This window comes from Coregonus clupeaformis, chromosome 26 (genome assembly GCF_020615455.1).
Source record: "Coregonus clupeaformis isolate EN_2021a chromosome 26, ASM2061545v1, whole genome shotgun sequence".
NCBI lineage: Eukaryota > Metazoa > Chordata > Actinopteri > Salmoniformes > Salmonidae > Coregonus > Coregonus clupeaformis.
In genome coordinates this window covers 29946100-29951882 of record NC_059217.1, presented here as the reverse complement: position 1 = coordinate 29951882, position 5783 = coordinate 29946100, and the positions used below count along the sequence as shown (strand labels likewise).

General features: G+C 41.1%; 1 non-coding gene across 1 annotated transcript; it reads right to left on the bottom strand.

Annotated features, from left to right (window-relative positions):
* Positions 1–1610: 1610 nt before the first annotated feature.
* trnaa-agc lies at positions 1611–1686 on the bottom strand. The gene has a single exon. It is a non-coding gene; the product is annotated as a tRNA-Ala (tRNA).
* Positions 1687–5783: the final 4097 nt, after the last annotated feature.

Below are 5783 nucleotides of genomic sequence, written 5' to 3'. Positions count from 1 at the left end.
ACCTCCCTCTGCACCTGGATCATGGACATCCTGACGGGCCTGCCCCAGTTGGTAAGGGTAGGTAACAACACATCTGCCACGCTGATCCTCAACACGGGGGCCCCTCAGCGGTGCGTGCTCAGTCCCCTCCTGTACTCCCTGTTCACTCATGACTGCATGGCCAGGCATGACTCCAACACCATCATTAAGTTTGCCGATGACACAACAGTGGTAGGCCTGATCACCAACAACGACGAGACAGCCTATAGGGAGAAGGTCAGAGACCTGGCCGTGTGGTGCCAGGACATCAACCTCTCCCTCAACGTGACCAAGACAAAGGAGATGATTGTGGACTACAGGAAAAAGAAGAGGGCCAAGCACACCCCCATTCTCATCGACGGGCTGTAGTGAAGCAGGTTGAGAGCTTCAAGTTCTTTGGTGTCCACATCACCAACAAACTAACATGGTCCAAGCACACAAAGAGTCATGAAGAGGGCAAGACAAAACCTGTTCCCCCTAAGGAGACTGAAAAGATTTAGCATGGTACCTCATATCCTCAAAAGGTTCTACAGCTGCACCATCGAGAGGATCCTGACTGGTTGCATCACTGCCTGGTATGGCAACTGCTTGGCCTCCGACCGCAAAGCACTACTGAGGGTAGTGCGTATTGCCCAGTACATCACTTGGGCCAAGCTTCCTGCCATCCAGGACCTCTATATCAGGCGGTGTCAGAGGAAGGCCCTAAAAATTGTCAAAGACTCCAGCCACCCTAGTCATAGACTGTTATCTCTGCTACCGCACGGCAAGTGGTACCAGAGCGCCAAGTCTAGGTCCAAGAGGCTTCTAAACAGCTTCCACCCCCAAGCCATAAGACTCCTGAACATCTAATCAAATGGCTACCCAGACTATTTGCATTGCCCCCTCCCCCTCTTTTATGCTGCTGCTACTCTCTGTTTATTATCTATGCATAGTCACTTTAATAACTCTACCTACATGTATGGTGTGGTCCTCTGTAGCTCAGCTGGTAGAGCACGGCGCTTGTAACGCCAAGGTAGTGGGTTCGATCCCCGGGACCACCCATACACAAAAAAATTTATGCACGCATGACTGTAAGTCGCTTTGGATAAAAGCGTCTGCTAAATGGCATATTATTATATTATTATATATGTACATATTACCTCAATTACCTCGACTAACCGGTGCCCCCGCACATTGACTCGGTACTGGTACCCCAATATATATAGCCTGTCTTTTGTTATTTTTACTGCTGCTCTTTCATTATTTCTTAAACTGCATTGTTGGTTAAGGGCTTGTAAGTAAGCATTTCACTGTAAGGTCTACACCTTTTGTATTCGGCTCATGTGACAAATAACATTTGATTTGATTTGAAAGCAGACTGCAAGCCAGGCTAATCGCCCAACCTCACTAATGCTTTTGTGGTTGATTGGAAGCAAGTCCCCGCAGCAATGTTCCAACATCTAGTGGAAAGCCTTCCCAGAAGAGTGGAGGCTGTTACAGCAGCAAAGGGGGGATTTGTATATTTAACATTATATTTTAGTCATTCAGCAGGTGCTCTTATCCAGAGCAACTTACAGTTATTGAGTGCATACATTATTTTATTTTTTTCATACTGGCCCCCGGTGGGAATCGAACCCACAACCCTGGCGTTGCTAGCGCCATGCTCTACCAACTGAGCAACACGGGGCCCACACCTTACTCACACAAAGGGGAGTGGCATTGCTGTTCAATAATACTATAAAGCACAAGATAAAGTCTCAGTATGTTGACCCCAACTGTCTGTTTATTTTCCTACATGTTATATTGGGCAATGCAGAAGGGCTCTTTGTGAATATGTATGGTCTTAATGAGAATATTGCTTTGATATTCATGATCAACTTTACACTTTCCCAGAAAAAACATGTATTATAACAGGGGATTTTAATCAAATATTGAATGTGGAGAAAGACAGATCAAGTAAGAAAGCCTTTACAGCTACAAAATCAAGAACATTGAATTGACAACTATTAGATATGATCAATAACAATGGGCTTGCAGACATCTGGCGAATTTTACATCCAGAAGACAGAGAATATACATTTTATATTCTAGGTCTACTCCAGACTAGACAAGTTTTTTTCTGTCCAACTTGCTTATCCCCAAAGTACAATCAGTGACAATAGATAATATTATTATATCTGATCACAGTCTAGTAAAGTTGGTTGTAGAAATAGAGGGAAGCCCACTCAAAATGTATAAGTGGCGATTTAACCCTTCTCTATGATCAGAGCATGATTTTGTACCTTTTATTTGCAAAGAAATGTAAGAATTCATGGAAATTAATGAATAGTCAAATGATGATTTTATTTATGTTTGGGAACCCTTCAAGGCAGTTTTGAGGGGTAAAATTCAAGGTTATTGTGGCTGGAAAAGGAGAAAACGACTTGAAAAAGAGACTGAGTTGGAAAGGAAAATGAAAGTGCTAGAATTGGGTAATTCTTCTTTGAATGCACCTAATGTTAATCAGCAAATACTGTTACAACTTAAACATCAATACAACATGTTTTAAACGAAAGCAGTTGAAGCAGAATTAGCATTTTCAAGGTTGACGTACCTGTACTATGAAGAGGAGGCTGGAAAACTGCTGGCAAGAATGATAAAGAAAAGGACAACACAATCATATATCTCCTCCATGAACTGTATTAACTGAAACAGTTGAATTTAACAAATAATTATTTAATTTCTACCAACATTTGTATAAATCAAAAACTTCTGGTACTATTTATTCCATTAAGTTACTAAAGTTGCACGATGAGTCCCAATTGGATGAACCAATCTCAATACAGGAAATCAATGATGCCATTTTAGAGCTAGCAAAATTAAAGGCAGCAGGAAGTAATGGTTATATCTCAGTATTTTATAAGCAGTTTGTAACTATATTTCACCATTACTTCTTAAACTGTATAATATTTTTTGGGATCATGGTATTGTGAATGGAACTACTGCTGAGGCAATTATCACACTCATTCCTGAAGGGGGAAAGACCTGTCTTAATGCTCTAACTATAGACCAATCAGTTTACTGTTTTAAGTAAAAATATCTGTACTTTACTTTACTATTTATATTTTTGGCTACTTTTACTTTTACTTCACTACATTCCTAAATAATTTTTACTCCATACATTTTCCCTGACACCCAAAAGTACTATTTACATTTTGAATTGAAAATGGTTCAATTCACACACTTATCAAGAGAACATCCCTGGTCATCCCTACTGCCTCTGATCTGGCGGACTCACTAAATACAAATGCTTTGTTTGTAAATTATGTCTGAGTGTTGGAGTGTGCCCCTGGCTATCCGTAAATAAAAAATAACAAGAAAATGGTGCCGTCTGGTTTGCTTAATATAAGGAAGTTGAAATTATTTATACTTTTACTTTTGATACTTAAGTACATTTTAGCAATTCCATTTACTTTTGATACATAAGTATATTTAAAACCAAATACTTTTAGACTTCTACTCAAGTAGTATTTTACTGGGTGACTTTCTCTTTAACTTGAGTCATTTTCTATTAAGGTATCTTTACTTTTACTTAAGTATGACAATTGAGTACTTTTCCACCACTGTGTATTAGACTAAGCATAAGTGATTTGATGATTTTGAAATGTTTAAGTTGAAATGGTGCTGGAAGAGTGGAGGCAGCCCCTATTTTCTTTGCGACTTGCGGTAACTCTCCATGGTTCTAAATCAACAGTTGTTTAGTAGTCTGAAAATGTCGGAAACATTAACTTGCTTGACAATGCTGTGGGTCATGTAACAGATGTTGCTCTCCGGTTCTGTGATGAAACAAAGGTGTGGTTGAATTTATTCTGCCACTGTCTTCTTATTGTCTCAGCATTAGTCTTATATACAGTGAGGGAAAAAAGTATTTGATCCCCTGCTGATTTTGTACGTTTGCCCACTGACAAAGACATGATCAGTCTATAATTTTAATGGCAGATTTATTTGAACAGTGAGAGACAGAATAACAACAAAAAAATCCAGAAAAACGCATGTCAAAAATGTTATAAATTGATTAGCATTTTAATGAGGGAAATAAGTATTTGACCCCTCTGCAAAACATGACTTAGTACTTGGTGGCAAAACCCTTGTTGGCAATCACAGAGGTCAGACGTTTCTTGTAGTTGACCACCAGGTTTGCACACATCTCAGGAGGGATTTTGCCCCACTCCTCTTTGCAGATCTTCTCCAAGTCATTAAGGTTTCGAGCCTGACGTTTGGCAACTCGAACCTTCAGCTCCCTCCACAGATTTTCTATGGGATTAAGGTCTGGAGACTGGCTAGGCCACTCCAGGTCCTTAATGTGCTTCTTCTTGAGCCACTCCTTTGTTGTCTTGGCCGTGTGTTTTGGGTCATTGTCATGCTAGAATACCCATCCACGACCCATTTTCAATGCCCTGGCTGAGGGAAGGAGGTTCTCACCCAATATTTGACGGTACATGGCCCCGTCCATCGTCCCTTTGATGAGGTGAAGTTGTCCTGTCCCCTTAGCAGAAAAACCTCCACCTCCAAAGCATAATGTTTCCACCTCCATGTTTGACGGTGGGGCTGGTGTTCTTGGGGTCATAGGCAGCATTACTCCTCCTCCAAACACGCCGAATTGAGTTGATGCCAAAGACCTCGATTTTTTCATCTCATCTGACCACAACACTTTCACCCAGTTCTCCTGTGAATCATTCAGATGTTCATTGGCAAACTTCAGACGGGCCTGTATATGTGCTTTCTTGAGCAGGGGGACCTTGCGGGCGCTGCAGGATTTCAGTCCTTCACGGCATAGTGTGCTACCAATTGTTTTCTTGGTGACTATGGTCCCAGCTGCCTTGAGATCATTGACAAGATCCTCCCGTGTAGTTCTGGGCTGATTCCTCAACGTTCTCATGATCATTGCAACTCCACGAGGAGAGATCTTGCATGGAGGCCCAGGCCGAGGGAGATTGACAGTTATTTTGTGTTTCTTCCATTTGCGAATAATCACACCAACTGTTGTCACCTTCTCACCAAGCTGCTTGGCGATGGTCTTGTAGCCCATTCCAGCCTTGTGTAGGTCTTTAATCTTGTCCCTGATATCCTTGGAGAGCTCCTTGGTCTTGGCCATGGTGGAGAGTTTGGAATCTGATTGATTGATTGCTTCTGTGGACAGGTGTCTTTTATACAGGTAACACAATGAGATTAGGAGCACTCCCTTTAAGAGTGTGCTCCTAATCTCAGCTCATTACCTGTTTAAAAGATACCCGGGATCCAGAAATCTTTCTGATTGAGAGGGGGTGAAATACTTATTTCCCTCATTAAAATGCAAATCAATTTATAACATTTTTGACATGCGTTTTTCTGGATTTTGTTGTTGTTATTCTGTCTCTCACTGTTCAAATAAACCTACCATTAAAATTATAGACTGATCATTTCTTTGTCAGTGGGCAAAAATACAAAATCAGCAGGGGATCAAATACTTTTTTCCCTCACTGTATCAAGGTCGAAAGGCATGTGAACTAACCGGTTATAGAGCAAACAACACAATTATCACAACACATAACTTGTAATATGGCTTTTTTTTTGTACGGGCTTGGCTTCACCAATGATTTTACCCACGCACCGCTACTGGTTGTCTAATGGCTAACAAGCTTCTCAGTAATGATCAATTAGCGGATATTGCAACTATTGAATCAGGTGAATTACTATCAGAATCAAAATGAATCAACCAAAGAGTCTCCCTGTTACAGGAGTGGGTCGCAGTTCCGGATCGACCCACT